This window comes from Narcine bancroftii, chromosome 1 (genome assembly GCF_036971445.1).
Source record: "Narcine bancroftii isolate sNarBan1 chromosome 1, sNarBan1.hap1, whole genome shotgun sequence".
Classification (NCBI taxonomy): Eukaryota; Metazoa; Chordata; class Chondrichthyes; order Torpediniformes; family Narcinidae; genus Narcine; species Narcine bancroftii.
The window spans coordinates 286,087,644-286,106,880 of NC_091469.1; the positions used below are offsets into that span (position 1 = coordinate 286,087,644).

A 19,237-nucleotide genomic window follows, 5' to 3' on the forward strand; every position below is an offset into this window, starting at 1 on the left:
CTGTATTATCAACAATTCATTCACATTCTTAGCTTATTTACATCTCACAGTTAATATTATAGTCCAAGAGACAATAAAGGCAAATGAAAAACCAAAACAGAGTTTTGTAGGTAGATGGAGTAGAGATTGATGAAGCTATGCCATTCATCAGGATCATCAGTGCATTTAATGACTACATAGCCAAGTTAGGCTCCAACTCAAATCTCCAATTCACTGACGACACCAACATTGATGGCTGGATTACTGAAAATGGTGAGTCAAATACAGAATGGAGATGGAGAACCTAGTTGGGTGGTGCCAGTACAAAAATCTTGCTCTCGACATCACCAAGATCAAGGAACATTGTTGATTTTAAAAAGGAGAGGTCAAGGGACCACGCAGCTGCCCACATTGATGAGATGGAAGTGGAGAAGGTTAGAACCTTCAAATCTCTTGGAGTCTATATTTCAGACCACTCCTGCAGCGACACATTGAAGCAAACGTGAAGAAGGTACACCAAGGCCTCTGCTTTCTTAGGAGTCTGAGAAGATTTGGCATGTCATCAGATATTCTATCAAACTTCTACAAGTATACTGTAGAAAGTACAAACAGGGTGCATCACAGCCTGGTTTGAAAATTTGAATGCCCAGAAACACATAAGGTAACAAACACAGTCAGGTCCAACACAGGCTTTGATCTATCCATTTGAAGACATCAATGTGAGGCAGTGCCTCAAGAAGGCAGCTGACATTATAAAGGACCCCAATCACCCTGGTCACAACCTCCTACCCTTGGGCAGATGGTAAAGAAGATGGTTCCAGTTTCCTCCCACCGTTTGAAACGTATCAGGGTGTAGGTTTGGTGTAAAATGGGCAGCACAGACTCATGGGCCGAAATGACCTGTTACCGTGCTGTATTTTGTAATTATTGTCTCTTTTTAGTTCAGTTAAATATTATTACAATTAATTTTTTTAAACAAAATACCTGTTCAACTGTAGCAGGTATGAATTTTGGTGCACATGTACATTTGACAATGTATATGACAATAAATTCATTATAATGTTTATAAACATGAATACATGATCTATGCAATCAAAGTTATAAGACACACAATTGCTAAATTGATCTTCTGTGAAAAGTCAAATGTGTGGAAGAAATACTAAGTATATTTTGTGCAAAAATACATTTAAAGGTTAATTTATTGACATGAGCAGCAACACAACATAAGGTTTCTTAGTCAAGAACAAAGGTAAATTTCTCAAGTATGTTTGTCGAAGAGTACAAGAACTTGAACATTTATTCCAGGTGAACTATTGAAGACTTTAGGCCAGATGAAATGTTTAATAAGTCACAATGGTCAGTTCTGTAGCAGATTGGTTGAGAAAATTGAGGTTACACTAATGCAGTGGTTCTCAACCTTTTTCTTTCCACTCACATACCACTTTTTAAATTTTTTTTAAATCTTTCACACTATAAACCACACTGACCAAGATACATACAGACATTTTTTCTCTTGAATATATAGTGTCATTTTCTCCCCCTTTTTCCCCCTCCCTTCCCTCCCTCTCCCACCCCCCTTCCCATTTATTTGAAGTTCAATCTATAAGATACATTAAACCCGTTAAACAATGTTGTCACTTAATAAAAATTAACAAGAAATTTTACTGAGTCAGTTCTTTTTGTTGTCTTCTCCTTCTGTCATTTTAGGTGGTGGAAGTCCATGGTAGGATTTCTCTATTGTGTTTCATGTATGGCTCCCATATTTGTTCGAATATTGTGATGTTATTTCTTAAATTATTTTTTCTAATGGAATACATTTATTCATTTCTATGTACCATTGTTGTATTCTCAAGTTGTCTTCTAATTTCCAGGTTGACATAATACATTTTTTTGCTACAGCTAGGGCTATCATAACAAATCTTTTTTATGCTCCATCCAAATCGAGTCCAAATTCTTTATTTCTTATATTACTTAGGAGGATGATCCCTGGGTTTTTTGGTATATTGCTTTTTGTGATTTTGTTTAATATCTGGTTTAGATCTTCCCAAAATTTTTTCACTTTCTCACATGTCCAAATTGCATGAATTGTTGTTCCCGTTTCCTTTTTATAGCAAAAACATCTGTCTGATATTGTTGGGTTTCATTTATTTAACTTTTGAGGTGTGATGTATAGCCTTTGTATCCAGTTATATTGTATCATGCGTAACCTCATGTTTATTGTATTTCTCATAGTTCCGGAGCATAGCTTTTCCCATGTTTCATTCTTTATCTTTATGTTTAGTTCTTGTTCCCATTTTTGTTTAGGTTTACCGTTTGTTTCATCGTTCTCCTTTTCTTGCAGTTTGATGTATATGTTTGTTATAAATTTTTTAATTATCATTGTGTCTGTAATCACATATTCAAAATTGCTTCCTTCTGGTAACCTCAGACTGTTTCCCAATTTGTCCTTCAAGTAGGTTTTCAGTTGGTGGTATGCAAACATTGTATCATGAGTTATATTATATTTATCCTTCATTTGTTCAAAGGATAATAATTTATTTCCCGAAAAACAATTTTCTATTCTTTTGATCCCTTTTCGCTCCAATTCTCTGAAGGAAAGGTTATCTATTGTGAAAGGGATTAGTTGATTTTGTGTCAATATTAGTTTTGGTAGTTGGTAATTTGTTTTATTCCTTTCTACATGAATATTCTTCCAAATGTTGAGCAGATGACGCAATACCGGTGAATTCCTACGTTGCACCAATTTTTCATCCCATTTATATAGTATATGTTCAGGTATCTTCTCCCCTATTTTATCTAGTTCTAATCTGGTCCAATCTGGTTTTTCCCTTGTATGATAAAAATCTGATAGGTATCTTAATTGTGCGGCTCTATAATAATTCTTAAAATTTGGTAGTTGTAAGCCTCCTTGATTGTACCATTCTGTTAATTTATCTAGTGCTATTCTCAGTTTCCCCCCTTTCCATAAGAATTTCCTTATTATTTTCTTTAGCTCCTTGAAGAATTTCTCTGTTAGGTGAATTGATAATGACTGAAATAGGTATTGTATCCTTGGGAAGATGTTCATTTTATTACATTTTATCCTTCCTATCAGTGTTAGTGGTAAGTCTTTCCAATGCTCTAAGTCGTCTTGTAATTTTTTCATTAATGGATGATAATTTAGTTTATATAGATGGCCGAGATTTTTATTTAGTTGTATACCTAGGTATCGCATTGCTTGTGTTTGCCATCTAAATGGTGATTCTTTCTTAAACTTTGTGAAATCTGCATTATTCATTGGAATTGCTTCACTTTTATTTGCGTTGATCTTGTACCCCGATACTTCTCTATATTCCTTCAATTTCCTATGTAATTCTTTTATTGATATTTCTGATTCTGTTAAGTACATTATAACGTCATCTGCAAATAGACTGATTTTATATTCCTTCTCTTTTATTTTTATCCCTCTTATTTTATTTTCTGTTCTTATCAGTTGTGCTAGTGGTTCTATAGCTAACGCGAACAGTGAGGGAGATAGTGGACATCCCTGCCTTGTTGATCTGCTTAAGTTAAATTGTTTTGATATATATCCATTTACTGTCACTTTCACCAATGGCCCCTTATATAATGCTTTAATCCAATTAATATATTTCTCTGGTAGGCTGAATTTTTGTAGTACTTTGAATAAATAATTCCATTCTACTCTGTTAAAGGCCTTCTCTGCGTCTAAAGCAACCGCTACTGTTGGAGTTTTCTTTCCTTCTATTGCATGAATTAAGTTAATAAATTTACAGATATTGTCCGTTGTTCGTCTTTTTTTTAATAAATCCAGTTTGGTCTAGATTTACTATTTTTGGTACATAGTCGGCCAATCTGTTTGCTAATAGTTTAGCTATTATTTTATAATCTGTGTTAAGTAGAGATATTGGTCTATATGATGCTGGTGCTAGTGGATCTTTCCCTGTCTTTGGTATTACTGTAATTATTGCTATTTTGCATGAATCTGGTATGTTTTGTGTTTTATCAATCTGGTTGATTACTTCGAGGAGGGGAGGAATTAATAAGTCTTTAAATGTTTTATAGAATTCTATTGGGAGTCCATCCTCTCCTGGTGTTTTATTGTTCGGTAGTTTTTTTAATATCTCCTGTAATTCTTCTATTTCAAATGGTTTTATTAATTTATTTTGCTCCTCTGTTTGTAATTTCGGTAGTTCAATTTTAGTTAGAAATTCATCTATTTTGTCTTCTTTCCCTTCGTTTTCAGTTTGATATAGTTGTTCATAGAATTCCCTGAAGTTTTCATTAATCTCCGTTGGATTATATGTAATTTGTTTGTTCTTTTTCCTTAATGCCAATACCATTTTTTAAGTTTGTTCTGTCTTAAGCTGCCACCCTAGGATTTTGTGCTTTTTTTCTCCTAGCTCATAATATTTCTGTTTTGTCTTCATTATGTTCTTCTCCATCTTATATGTTTGTAGTTTTTCATATTTTATTTTTTTGTCTGCCAATTCTCTTCTTTTAGTTGTATCTTCCTTTATTGCTAATTCTTTTTCTGTATTTGTTATTTCTCTTTCCAACTGTTCTGTTTCCCGATTGTAGTCCTTCTTCATCTTAGTTACATAACTTATTATTTGCCCTCTGATGAACGCTTTCATTGCGTCCCATAGTATAAACTTATCTTTCACTGATTCTGTATTTATTTCAAAGTACATTTTAATTTGTTGTTCAATGAATTCTCTAAAATCCTGTCTTTTAAGTAGCATGGAGTTTAATCCCCATCTATACATTCTTGGTGGGATGTCCTCCAGCTCTATTGCCAATAACGGGGGTGAGTGATCCGATAATAGTCTAGCTTTATATTCTGTTTTCCTAACTCTCCCTTGAATGTGGGCTGATAACAGGAATAGGTCTATCCTTGAGTATGTTTTATGTCTACCCGAATTCCTTTTCCTTTGGGTGTTGTTTCCTCCATATATCCAAGAGTTGCATTTCTTGCATCGATTTAATTATAAATTTGGTTACTTTGTTCTTTCTGTTAGTTTTATTTCCAGTTTTATCCATGTTTGAGTCCAAATTAAGGTTAAAATCCCCTCCTATTAGTATGTTCCCTTGCGTATCTGCTACCTTCAAAAAGATATCTTGCATAAATTTTTGATCTTCTTCATTAGGTGAGTATACATTGAGTAAATTCCAAAATTCTGAATATATATGACATTTTATCATTACATATCTCCCTGCTGGATCTATTATTTCCTCTTCTATTTTGATTGGTACATTTTTGTTGATTAATATAGCTACTCCTCTGGCTTTTGAATTATATGATGCTGCTGTTACATGTCCTATCCAATCTCTCTTTAATTTCTTGTGTTCCACTTCAGTTAGATGTGTTTCTTGTACGAATGCTATATCAATTTTTTCTTTTTTCAGTAAATTTAACAGTTTCTTCCTTTTGATTTGGTTATGTATTCCATTAATATTTAAAGTCATATAGTTCAACATAGTCATTTCATACTTTGTTTATCTTTCCTTTCTGTTTCCTCATCACCACCTTCCCTTCTTATCCATTTCTGCTTTCTTTTTTTGAACACATTATAAGACAACATTTCTAAAACATAAAATATTTCCACTATTCTCATATCTAAAATTCCTTTAACCGCAATAGTCCCTCCCCTTTCTGAGTTGCCCTTTGTTCCTTGTTGGGCAACCACATCTCCCCTCTCCATTTGGATTTGAAAATCCGCTCGCAAGCGTCAACTGATTTCGCAGTGACTGTTATTCTTCCCCACCCAGCCCCCCAGAAAAGATTTTAATCATATATAACAAAGGTCACTCTCTTAATTCCCTCCTTACTTCCTTTCTTCCCTTTCTTTCCCTTTTTAGTTCTTACTTGTACTCTATTTTTTATATATATATATATAAAATATATTTATTTGTCATTTTTGTTCTTGTTACATCTCTTCATCTCTCTGTCTTTTTTGTAGTTGTTCTGCAAATTTTCATGCTTCTTCCGGATCCGAGAATAGTTTGCTTTGCTGCCCCGGGATAACCATTTTAAGTACCGCTGGGTATTTTAACATAAATTTATAACCTTTTTTCCATAGGGTCGTTTTTGCTGCATTAAACTCTTTAGGAGTTCAAAACTTATATCTGGATAGAAAAAAATTTTTTGACCCTTGTATTCCATGTATTCCAGTGGTCTTTTGTCTTCTCTTATTTTTTTCATTGCCTTCTCCAATATATTTTCTCTTGTATATCTTAGGAATTTTACTAGAATGGATCTTGGTTTTTGTTGTGGTTGTGGTTTAGGGGCTAATGTTCTGTGTGCCCTTTCTATTTCCATTTCTTCTTGTAATTCTGGTCTTCCTAGGACCCTGGGGATCCATTCTTTTATAAATTCTTTCATATTTTTGCCTTATTCATCTTCCTTAAGGCCCACTATCTTTATATTGTTTCTTCTATTATAATTTTCCATTATATCTATCTTCTGAGCTAACAGCTCCTGTGTTTCTTTAACTTTTTTATCAGATTCTTCTAATTTCTTTTTTAAGTCATCTACCTCCATTTCTATGGCTGTTTCTCGTTCTTCCACCTTGTCTACTCTTTTTCCTATTTCTGTCATGATCATCTCTAATCTATTCACTTTTTCTTCTGTACTTTTTATTCTTCTTTTTATTTCACTGAATTCTTGTGTCTGCCATTCTTTTACTGTTTCCATATATTCTTTAAAAAAAAATATATCCATGTACTTGCCTTTCCTTTCATCTTCCATTTCTCTGTGTTCTCCCTCCTCTTCTTCTGGGTCCACTCCAGGATCTGTGTCTTTTACCTCTGTCTCATCTGATTTTCTTGTTGGGTTGTTTATTTTATTTTGTTGGGTATTCTTGTTCTTATTTTTATTAAAAGTGTCTTGGTGTTGGTCTTCTTCCTCTGAGTTGGTTATCTGTTGTTTCTTTGATTTCCTATTTTTATTCTCTTCCTTCTTGTTCCCGTTATTTTCTATGTTTTCCTGTTGAGAGTCTTACTGTTGTGTTATACTTGTCTGTTTCAGCTGTGGAGATTTACTCCTCAGCTGGTTCCCCCTCCCGTCGGTGTTGTTTTTGTCTTGTGCCTCGCGCATGCGCAGTTGCGCACTTTTGTTTTGCTCCATGAGCCATCTTTGTAGTCCTGAGTTCGGGGTTTCCACTGACCTCAGAGAGCGGGCTTCTCTCTCCATGGCGGGCTTCCTCGTACCGGTAAGGCCTTCACCTTCCTCTTCCGACGTCCTTCCTTCTTTTTTTCTTCCCGTTATTTTTGGTTTTTCTTTCTTTGCTGCCATTTTCTCCACACTTTCACTTTCAATTTATTATGGTTTCTGTGTTAGTGACTTTGTTTTTTCTCTACTTTTTTTAACTTTTCTGGGGAGGGCTGGTATTTTCTTCCCGGTCACTACTCCATCATGTGATTTCCCCCCACTCACATACCACTTTAAGTAATCACCATGCCATCAGTGCTCTGTGATTAGTAAGGAATTGCTTAAGGTGGTATGTGAATGGGAAGGTTGAGGATCACTGCTCAAGACTCAACTGTTGCTGAAATATTTTGCTTGAAATAAATTATCATTGGCCTATTTCCTTTGGAGTTATGAAACCATGCACATAACAAGTCAATTAGGCACGATTAAAACAGTGGTTTTCAACCTTTTTCTTTCCAACCACATACTACCTTAAGCAACCCCTTACTAATCACAGAGCACCAATGGCATAGGGAATTCTTAAAGTGGTATGAGAGTGGAAAGAAAAAGGTTGCAAACCACTGCACTAATGCTTTAAACTACTTTGACATAGCATTGGAAAAAGCATGTAAAATATTCGAGGGTATCTACATAGCTCTGCCTAGACCGGTGATTTTCAAACTTTTTCTTTCCACTCACAAACCACTTTAAGTAATCCCTATGACATAGGTGTTCTGTGATTAGTAAGGGATTACTTAAAGTGGTATGTGAATGGAAAGAAAAAGTTTGAAAACCACTGCTCTGGACCCACCCAAGTGGTTGACTGTTAATCATGTCCTCAGTTCAGAAAATTAGCCACTGGGTTAATTGCTGGCAATGACATCCACATCCTGTGCCTGGATTAAAAAAATTACAGGTTATAATACTGATATTCCAAGAATGCCAGATGTAAAACCAGTCTATCTTGCATCTTGACCTGTCCCATATCTGATGAAGAACTAGGTAGGAAAAGAGTTAAATGAATTGGATGAAATTATTTAGCTAGATTATTAGAGAAATTAGGTCGATAAATTGTTCTATTGAGGTAATCTAGGGTGAATTGACAACTTTTGTTTGACTTCATAATAGTTACAAGTCACATTGAATCAGGTATTTGATGATGAATAGTTCCCAATATCTACTTCATGCAACTTTGGAAGGATCATTTTATTCAGATGCCTGCCTACATTTTGCTCATAATTTAATGAAGGGATTAGGCCCAAAACATTCGTTATGTATCTTTATCTTTGCTTTATAAAATATGCTGTTTGACCTGCTAAGTTTCTCTGTTGAGGTTTTGCTTCAATTATCTGTAGAATTTTGTATTTTACTCTCAGTTATTGAAATATGTTGAGTCAGAATTTCACTTCTATGGAAAGGAACATTTTAAACAAAGTGATATTTGTAAAAATATAAATATGACGTTCAGAAAGGGCCTTGGAGTGAAAGTGGAAACATCAGGTATAAAGCTTGGGTCTCAGGTCAGGAACTTGAGATGTGCCATCATTTTATGGTAATAAATGCCTATGTCAGTTAACTTTTAGTCTTTGCAATTATTGATAGCGCATCATTCAGCCTCATTGACTCCCTGTATGAGTGATTTGTTCAAGCGTGCTCAAAGGGCCTTCAAATTTTCGGGCCTATTCTCAAAGTTCAAGCCAAGAAGTTTGACCAGTTGATCAACGGAGAAACCTCACAATTCAAAGCTAGCAATGGACGGCTAGACCGGTTTAAACGCTGTCATGGGATTTCTCAAGTATTAATGTCTGTGAATGGAATTTTTTGTTTAAAGTTTTGGAGAAATTTAAGTTTGGTCCTTTTTTTATTGGTTGGATTAGGGGTCTATATTGTAAACTGGTAGCTAGAGTATTGATGAATGGTTTGATTTCGGAAACCTTTAAGTTAACTCGATCAACTCATCATGGTTGTCCTTTATCACCAGCTTTGTTTGCATTAGTGATTGAACCTTTAGCACAGCTGATAAGACAAAATATACAGATACAAGGTATGAAAGTTTTAGACGAGGAGTATAAAATTAATTTATTTGCTGATGATGTATTGGTGTATTTAATAAACCCAGCTCAGTCACTTTTGCACTTGAAGGAGACAATATGGATGTCTTTCTGGATATAAAGTTAATTGGGAAAAAAAGTGAATTATTATTGGTAAGTGAAGGAGATTATTCAGTTTTTTGAATATTATTAATTTGAAGTGGACTGATCGAATTAAATATCTGTGTATAATTTTGAATATAAATTAAATTATGCTCCATTAATGAAAAAAATTAAAACTGATTTGATTAAATGGAAAGATTTACCTATTAATTTAATGGGTAGGATAAATACAATTAAGATGAATATCTTTCCACGTATACAATATTTATTTCAATCTATTCCGTATTTACTTGATTAATTTTTTTTTCGAGATTTGAATAAAATGGTTAGGGAGTTTTTATGGAGAGGTAAATTTTCGAGACTAGCTTTGAATAAATTAACTTAGAAATATGAGTTAGGGGGACTACGTTTACCACATTTTCAAAATTATTATGAAGCAGTCCAACTTAAATTTATTAGTTCATTGATGGATTTGGTACGGCCTCCTAGTTGGGCTAAAATTGAGATGGCAAGTATTTCTGAATTTGAAATACATCAATTTTTGTTCAGATGGAATATAAATTTGTTACAACAATATAATGTGCCTATACTAAAACATTTAATGTAGTTATGGATAAAGAAAAATAAAATGACAGGCTCTAGGGGCAAATTATCGTCTTTGACTCCATTGTATAATAATCAACTTATTTCTTTTTCAATACATAATCAAAGTTTTTTGCATTGGAGATTTAAAGATGTGAAAAATTTGGGAGATTGTTTTAAAGAGGGTAAGTTTTTATCTTTTAATCAGAAGAGAAAAGGTTTTGGTATTGATAAGAACTCTTTATTTCTTTATTATTAAATTCGATCTTTGGTAAAATGTATGTTTGGTAGAGATATGATTTTACCTAAAATGACTAAATTTGAGACTTTTCTTATGAAGGTACCAGAGAAGGGTTATATGTCATCTATGTATCAAATATTACAGGATGGTATGGATAGATAGATCTAAAATTAAATGGGAAGTGGATATTGGTTTTATTTTTTCTGAAGATGATTGGTTAGATATTTGTTATGATAGTGTAACTAGATTGATAAATGCACGTTATGCAATGATTAATTACAATTTTTTACATCACTTATATTTGACACCTGAAACATTTAAAAAATATGGTTTTCATGAATCAGATTTGTGTTTTAGATGTGGTGATATGGTTGGAACTTTTTTCATGCTGTTTTTGGAAGAAAATTCAATCTTTTTTAGAATACCTGTAAAAGATTAAAATAGTTTTTATTGGGTAGTTTGCAACCTCTGAAAGGTTTGGGATTAGATAAGTTTCAGCTTGCTTTTGTATATTTAGCTTTATCCATAGCAAAAAAATGTATTGCTAGTACGTGGAAAGATACAAATATGATTGATATTAATAGATGGCATGAGATGAAATGTTGTTTAATAATGGAAAAAATTACATGTTTCACGTGATAATAATAATTTTTTAATTAATAAGTGGTTGTTATACTCAGAATATTTACATTTCAATTTATATTGATTAGATTTTAATATGTATATTTAACTTTTTCTTTAATATTCTTTCTTTTTTCTTTCTTTATGGCTCTCAGGAGAGTTGGCTAAAGGGGGAGGTTCTTTTCTTTTTTTTCCCTTTTTTTCTATATATAAAAAAAGTTCATGTTCATGTTTAATTGCTGCATATGTCATATATTATTTGTTTTTTGAATGAATAAATAAAGTTTAAAAAAAAGTATTAGTGTCAGGAAAAATTCGCTCAGCTGCCAGTGCCGCTGCCAGCGAATATCTGGAAGAACTAAAAACTCTCTTAGAAGAAGGTGACTACAGTGTATAAATGTGACGAAACAGGCCTCTGCTACAAGGTGATCCCAGGCCGAACGCTGTCTAGCAAAGATGATGCCCATTGACATGAGGGGTTCAAACAATGCAAAGATTGCTTAAATTTTTTTGTGTTAACAAGACTGGAACATATAAGACAACTCACAATTGGCAAATTTCACTCACCCCACTGTTTCCACCATATCAATTTGAAATTGTTACTGTTCAAAAACACATATAGCAGCAGTGCTTGGATGATCAGTGTCATCTTTGAGGATTGGTTTTATAAAACTTGTGCCCTGCTATCTGTGCTCATTTGCATAAGCAAAAGCTAGAACTCAAAGCTCTTCTTTTGCTTGATAACTGTCCCACCCCTGCCAGCTGTTAACCTTGTAAGCAGGAGCGGAAAGATTTGAGTTTCTTACCTCCCAAAGGATGCTACATCTAAGATCCAACTTCTAGATCGTGGATCATCTCCGTATTCAAGCAGAATTACAAGATGAATTAATTTGTAGACAAATCAACAACACTGGAAGACTATCTGAAAAGCATGAACGTTAAGGAAGTTTGCAACTTTGGTGGGAAGGGGTAGGCAGCTCCTCGTGTGAAAAATTGCTGGGAGAAGGGTCTGGGTCCAGCCTTTTCATCATGACAATGCACAAAGGAAGATGAAGATGATGATGATGACAAGAAAGAATTCTACGGCATCACAGATGAAGAGGTGGGTGAGGCGCAGAGGCTGTTGGAAATTAGCAAAGAGGATTTACACCAGTGGTGCTTTGGAAATGACGAATGCCTGACATATGAGCATCTGAAGGGCTCCAAGATCACCCGTAATGTTACTATAGCATCGGTTCCTGAACCACAGGAGGATTACAATGAGGTCACTGGGATGTATTGAAGACAATGCTATGACATGGCTGGAAGACATTCCCAAAAGTGTCTGGAGCCATTGAGTACCTCGAGGTTAGCTTATGTTGGCTGGAGACCTAGGATGTGGACCGCATAAAAGTCCTCCAGCTCAGAAACATTTTGGATTTCACTTGCTGCCAGTGACCTGCTGCGTTCAGGCAATGAACACTCGATCGCTTTTTTAAGAAATAAAATGATGATTGTAAATACAGATATTGTACATGTGTTCTTTATTATTTTTGATCACGCTATTTTTTGTGACCCTGATTTAGCGTAACCCTGTTTTTATCAAAATCTGATTTTTTTGGACCTGAACCATTGCATTATAGTGGGGTCACTCAAGAAAGAAAGAAGTGTATGCAAAATAAAGAATTATAAACCAAAATTTCTCCCAGGAATTTAAATTTGCTTGCCCTCTCCACCTCTGATTTGCCAATAATCACTGGATCGCACATCTCTGGTTTTCCTTTCCGAAAGTCCTCAGTTTTTATGACATTGAGTGTGAGATTGTTATTAGGATAATTGGACAATGATGGAACTTGATAGGATTTCCCTGGAAAAATGTTTTCTGGTTGTGAGATAAACTAAAATGAAAGATTTTGATTATAAAATCATTCCAATTAGAAACTAAAAAGAAAAATAAGCTATTTACAATTTGTTGTGAAAAATAGATGAAAAATAATTTCCAGATGTTGTTAATCCAACATTGATTTGGTTTGTGATGTGCTATCCAATCAGAAAATCCACATCCCTCTGAATTTCCTGTTCTATTACTGTTCATTTATTTTATCAGTGATTTCCATTCCCTTAGTTTTCATCAGTAATCACATAATAAATGGACTGAGTGAGTTATTTCAATTTCTCAATTAAGTTTGGCATGTCCGATAAAGGGTATGTCAAATTCACAGCAAGATTTTGATTCAGGACACTTTGATTGATTTTAGTCTGTGGGTTTTTATTCTCTTTAAAGTATGGGTAGATATAAGATAAGTAGTTGTTTTACAGTGTATTTTACGTCTCATTTACCCAAATGGATTTTTCACCATCATTTTTTGCTGAGTTGGTGCTACTGCTAATCCATAGAAGTAATTATTTAGTGACAGAAGATCAATAAAATGCATTTGGGCATTGGAACCATATTACTTAGAGGTGATTTGGATGGGGGGGAGGGGTGTGTGGGAAAAACTATAAACACTATTTAATGGAAGGAGTTGGATTTAAGTTTTGGTGATTTGGCCTCAGCATTGAAGTTATTGCAAGCACTTGGAACTTGCATCCAGCCATTTCCTGATGCCTTTTCCAGCCCCTCTGAATCCCCATATTCACTTTTCCTGCTCATAATCCTGCGTCTGCACCCAGTCCACTTTCTCTACATTGGAGAGATCGGACGCAGACTGGAAGATCACTTCATTGAGCACCTTCGGTCTGTCTGCATCAGTGATTGGGATCTCCCAGTGACCAACCATTTCAATTCTGTACCCACTTCCATCCTGACCGCGTGTACTATCAAAGCAAGACCACCCATAAATTGGAGGAGAAACACCTAATATTCTGTCTGGCATTAACATCGACTTCTCCGATTTCTGCCAAACCACTCTCTGTCCTCCCTTTCTTCCCCATTCCTCTTTCTTCTTTCCTCCAGTTTTCTGCCCCTTTCCCTCTCCATTCACAGAACCATACCCCCTTCTCCTCTTTGCTGGCATGCCCTCCCTCCCTCCCTTATCCACCCATTACCTCTTGCCTGTGGGTCTGAACGCCTCCCCACCACCATTTTGTTCAAGCGCCTGCCTACATTTTGCGCATACCTTGATGCTCAAGCCTGAATCGTTAGTTATGTATCTTTATCTTTGCTATAAAAAGTATACTGTTTGACCTGCTGAATTTCTCCACTATTGTATTTTTACTTCAGATCATGGAGTCTGCAGACATTTGTGTTTTACTTTATGTCCAAATTTGTTTCTGATGTTCAAATCTGTTGTTTTGGCAGTTTCTCATGCAGTATTAATCCTTCCAGGGTTTTCAATGCTTTATTAGCTTGTTTTCATTCTTCAAAAACCATCTTGTGTTTATCTGTCACAACTTAGTGGGTTTCACATCCAGTCTCAATCGTCCACCATGTAGATAAAATTCATCTGTCGGGTTAGTGGTTTTCACTTTCCCCGAAAGCTTATTCTACTATTTGTGACACCCAAGAATGCATAACTGACATCATATCACGCTGCAGCTGGTGCCATGTTTGTTTGTACTCTGATTTGACCACACATGCCACACTTCATCATTATCTGAAAGAGTGTGCAGAGCAGCACTTCCCCAAAGGGAAGCAGTGAACCTGACAAGGGCAATCATGACAAGCTGCTTTTAATTATCAAAAGCTTCCCACCAGCTGCAACAAGGGCATAGTTGGAAGAGGGACTGCTCCCTCAGCCAGTCACTTACCACAATCATTCTAATATTGTTTGCATATAGGTATAAATTTATGTGATGTGTTGTAAGGTTTTATTTTGTAGATTCTATTGCTATATAATTTGTAGCAATTAAGTGGTTCAAAGTCATTACTGTACTGGAACCCCAGTGACCTGGATTAATGATCTGAGGAAATCAGTTTGAATTTAAATAGCTGGGGAATTTAAATGAACTTAATAATGTTGTTTTCTTATATATAAGCTTGTATTGAAACTACTGGATCACTGTAAAACCCCATCTGGTTCACAGATGTGGATTAGGGAATGGAATTTCCCTCCCTTACCAAGTCTAGTAAATATGACTCCAGATTCACAGGAATTAAAGTCTAATTGTCTACTCTTGACATTATGGAATTAGCATTGCCAAGCCCCCAATATCAACATGTTGGGAAGTCATTATTGACCAGAAACTCAAACGGACTAGCCATATACTGTACATACTGCGGCTACAAAAGCAAGTCAGATGTATTCTGAAGTGAGTGACTCACTTCCTGACAACCAGACCAAAGCCTTTCTACCATCTGCAAGGCACAAGCATGATGGAATGTTCTCCATTTGTCTCCATTTGTAGCTGAAAAAAATTCCCAAGATGTTCAACACCATCCAGAGAAAAAAAACATGCTGGTCTGGTCAGGTGGACAACTATTGCATTGAGAAGAAGCAGAGGAGACAATCCTACAAGATGGTGACAACATTGGCAGATCAGCAAGGGGCTTGTGGCTGAGGAAACCTAGAGAATGGTGACCATAACAGTGGACCAGTGAGGAGCTCAGTGGCTGAGGGACCCATACAGGCTTTGGGCTGTTGGTGACTTGCAGTTGGGGACCTGTATGGGCTCTGGGTTGCTGGAGACTGGTCTTGGGAAAGAGGTATCAGAGCTGGGATTTGAGAGGGTGTTGAGGGCAAGTAGGGCTTTGGATGCTGAAGGCTTCTTGATAGTGTTGGAGGTTTGGATCTGGAGTTCAGATTGCCAATGGATCGAACAGGAATCTGTGCAGCTGCAGGCTTCTGAAGGAAGCTACAGACAGACAGATACTTACCAGCTATAGTAGGGAATGCAGGCCACTGCATCCTTCAAAGCGAGGGTGAACATCATAGATAGCTCTGATGCTTCATTACCCGATGAGCTGAAGAAGGAGAACTCAACAGTGCCTATGAGAATCCCTGCAAAGGCTGAAGACTCTCTGTCTGATATCTGTCTATGAAGCTGACATCAGAACATAAGACGGTGAATCTCGCAAGGCATCAGGCCCTGATGGCATACCTGGCACATTACTGAAAATCTGTGCCAACCAACTAGCCAGAGTATTTACGAACATTTTCAATCTCTCACTGCTGCAGGTGGCGTTTTCCACCTGCTTCAAAAGGGCATCAACCATCCTGGTGCACAAGAAGAGCAGAGTCCTCTCAATTCAGGGCACAATAATGTTTGGGACATTTGGCTTTACAGGTGTTTGTTAGTACCCAGGTATGTTTAATTGCTTTATTGGTGCAGGTATAAGAGAGGTTGGCTTACTTCTAAGCTTTTGATCTCCTTTGGAGTCTGTCATTGACATTTTTCAATATGAGGATGAAAGTTATGCCAATGATGGGCAAAAAAACAAAAATAAAACAGTAAGAGACATCGTCCAAACTTTAGGATTACCAAAATCAACAGTTTGGCACATCATTGAGAAGAAGCAGCGTACTGGTGAGCTCAGTAATCACAAAGGGACTGGTATTCCGAGGAAGACGTCCACTGCTGATGACAGAAGAATTCTCATCACAATGAAGAAAAATCCCCAAACCTATGTCCGACAGATCAGAAACACTCTTTTTTATTTATTTATTTTTTATTATTTTTCACACCATAAACCACACTGACCAAGATACATACATTTTCCTTTTCAAATATATAGTGTCATTTTTCTCCCCCCTCCCTCCTCCCATCCCACCCTCCCTACCTCCCCCCCATTCATTTAAAGTACAAAATCTAAGACACATTAAACAAGTCAAACAATGTTGTCATTCAATAAAAATAAACAAGAAATTTCACTGAGTCAGTTCTTTTCATTTCCTTCTCCTTTCGTTAATTTAGGTGGTAGATGTCCCCGGTAGGTTTTCTCTATTGTGTTTCATGTATGGCTCCCATATTTGTTCAAATATTTCAATATTATTTCTTAAATTATATGTTATTTTTTCTAATGGAATACATTTATTCATTTCTACATACCATTGTTGTATTCTCAAATTATCTTCCAATTTCCAGGTTGACATAATACATTTTTTTGCTACGGCTAGAGCTATCTTAACAAATCTTTTTTGTGCACCATCCAAATCAAGTCCAAATTCTTTATTTTTTATGTTACTTAGGAGGAAGATCTCTGGGTTTTTTGGTATATTGTTTTCTGTAATTTTATTTAATATCTGGTTTAGATCTTCCCAAAATTTTTCTACTTTCTCACATGTCCAGATTGCATGAATTGTTGTTCCCATTTCTTTTTTACAACGAAAACATCTGTCAGATACTGTTGGGTCCCATTTATTTAACTTTTGAGGTGTAATGTATAGCCTGTGTATCCACTTATATTGTATCATACGTAACCTCATATTTTTTGTATTTCTCATCGTTCCAGAGCATAACTTCTCCCATGTTTCCTTCTTTATCTTTATATTTAAATCTTGTTCCCATTTTTGTTTAGTTTTACCATTTGTTTCCTCATTCTCCTTTTCTTGCAGTTTAATATACATATTTGTTATAAATCTTTTGATTGTCATTGTATCTGTAATCACATATTCAAAGTTACTTCCCTCTGGTAACCTCAGACTACTTCCTAATTTGTCCTTCAAGTAGGATCTCAATTGGTAATATGCCAACACTGTATCTTGAGTTATATTATATTTATCCTTCATTTGTTCAAAGGATAATAATCTATTTCCTGAAAAACAATTTTCTATTCTTTTGATCCTTTTTTCTCCCATTCTCTAAAGGAAAGGTTATCTATTGTAAAAGGGAGTAACTGATTTTGCGTCATTATTAGTTTTGGTAATTGGTAATTTGTTTTATTCCTTTCTACATGAATCTTCTTCCAAATATTGAGCAGATGATGTAATACTGGAGAACTCCTACGTTGTACCAATTTTTCATCCCATTTATATAATATGTGTTCAGGTATCTTTTCCCCTATTTTATCTAGTTCTAATCTAGTCCAATCTGGCTTTTCCCTTGTTTGATAAAAATCTGATAGGTATCTTAATTGTGCGGCTCTATAATAATTTTTAAAGTTTGGCAATTGTAAGCCTCCTTGTTTATACCATTCTGTTAATTTATCTAGTGCTATCCTCGGTTTCCCCCTTTCCATAAAAATTTCCTTATTATTTTCTTTAACTCCTTGAAGAATTTCTCTGTCAAGTGTATTGGCAATGCCTGAAATAGGTATAGTATCCTTGGGAAAATGTTCATTTTAATACAGTTTATCCTTCCTATTAATGTTAGTGGTAAATTTTTCCAATGCTCTAAATCGCCCTGTAATTTTTTCATTAGTGGATAATAATTGAGTTTATATAGATGGCCGAGATTTTTATTTATTTGTATACCTAGGTATCTTATTGCTTGCATTTGCCATCTGAATGGTGATTCCTTCTTAAATTTTGAGAAATCCGCATTATTCATTGGCATTGCTTCACTTTTATTTACGTTAATCTTATAACCCGACACTTCTCCATATTCCTTCAATTTCTTATATAATTCTTTTATTGATAGTTCTGGTTCTGTTAAGTATACTATAACATCGTCCGCAAATAGACTGATTTTATATTCCTTATCTTTTATTTTTATACCTTTTATTTTATTTTCTGTTCTTATCAATTCTGCTAGTGGTTCTATAGCTAACGCGAACAAGGGTGATAGTGGGCATCCCTGCCTTGTTGATCTGCTTAAATTAAATTGCTTTGATATATATCCATTTACTGTCACTTTCACCAATGGCCCCTTATATAATGCTTTAATCCAATTAATATACTTCTCTGGTAAACTGAATTTTTGCAATACTTTGAATAAATAATTCCATTCTACTCTGTCAAAGGCCTTCTCTGCGTCTAAAGCAACTGCTACTGTTGGTGCTTTACTCCCTTCTACTGCATGAATTAAGTTAATAAATTTACAAATATTGTCTGTTGTCCGTCTTTTTTTAATAAATCCAGTTTGGTCTAGATTTACCATTTTAGGTACATAATCTGCTAATCTGTTTGCTAATAGTTTAGCTATTATCTTATAATCTGTGTTAAGTAATGATATTGGTCTATATGACGTTGGTGCGAGTGGATCTTTCCCTTGCTTTGGTATTACTGTAATTATTGCTGTTTTACATGATTCTGGTAAGCTTTGTGTTTTGTCAATCTGGTTGATTACTTCCAGGAGGGGAGGAATTAATAAATCTTTAAATGTTTTATAGAATTCTATTGGGAATCCATCCTCTCCTGGTGTTTTATTATTTTTTATTATCTCTTGTATTTCTACTATTTCAAATGGTTCTGTTAATTTATTTTGTTCCTCTATTTGTAATTTTGGTAGTTCAATTTTAGTTAAAAATTCATCTATTTTGCCTTCTTTCCCTTCGTATTCAGTTTGGTATAATTGTTCATAGAATTCTCTAAAGTTGTCATTAATCTCCGTTGGATTATATGTGATTTGTTTGTCTTTTTTCCTTGATGATCAGAAACACTCTTCAGGAGGCAG

The 19,237-nt window shown here is 35.1% G+C and overlaps 1 protein-coding gene across 2 annotated transcripts in view; it reads left to right on the forward strand.

The window, feature by feature from the left end:
* The window catches only part of LOC138745461 (uncharacterized), a 50,467-nt gene that overhangs the window by 3,725 nt on the left and 27,505 nt on the right, over positions 1-19,237 (forward strand). The gene's annotated exons all lie outside the window — the stretch shown is intronic.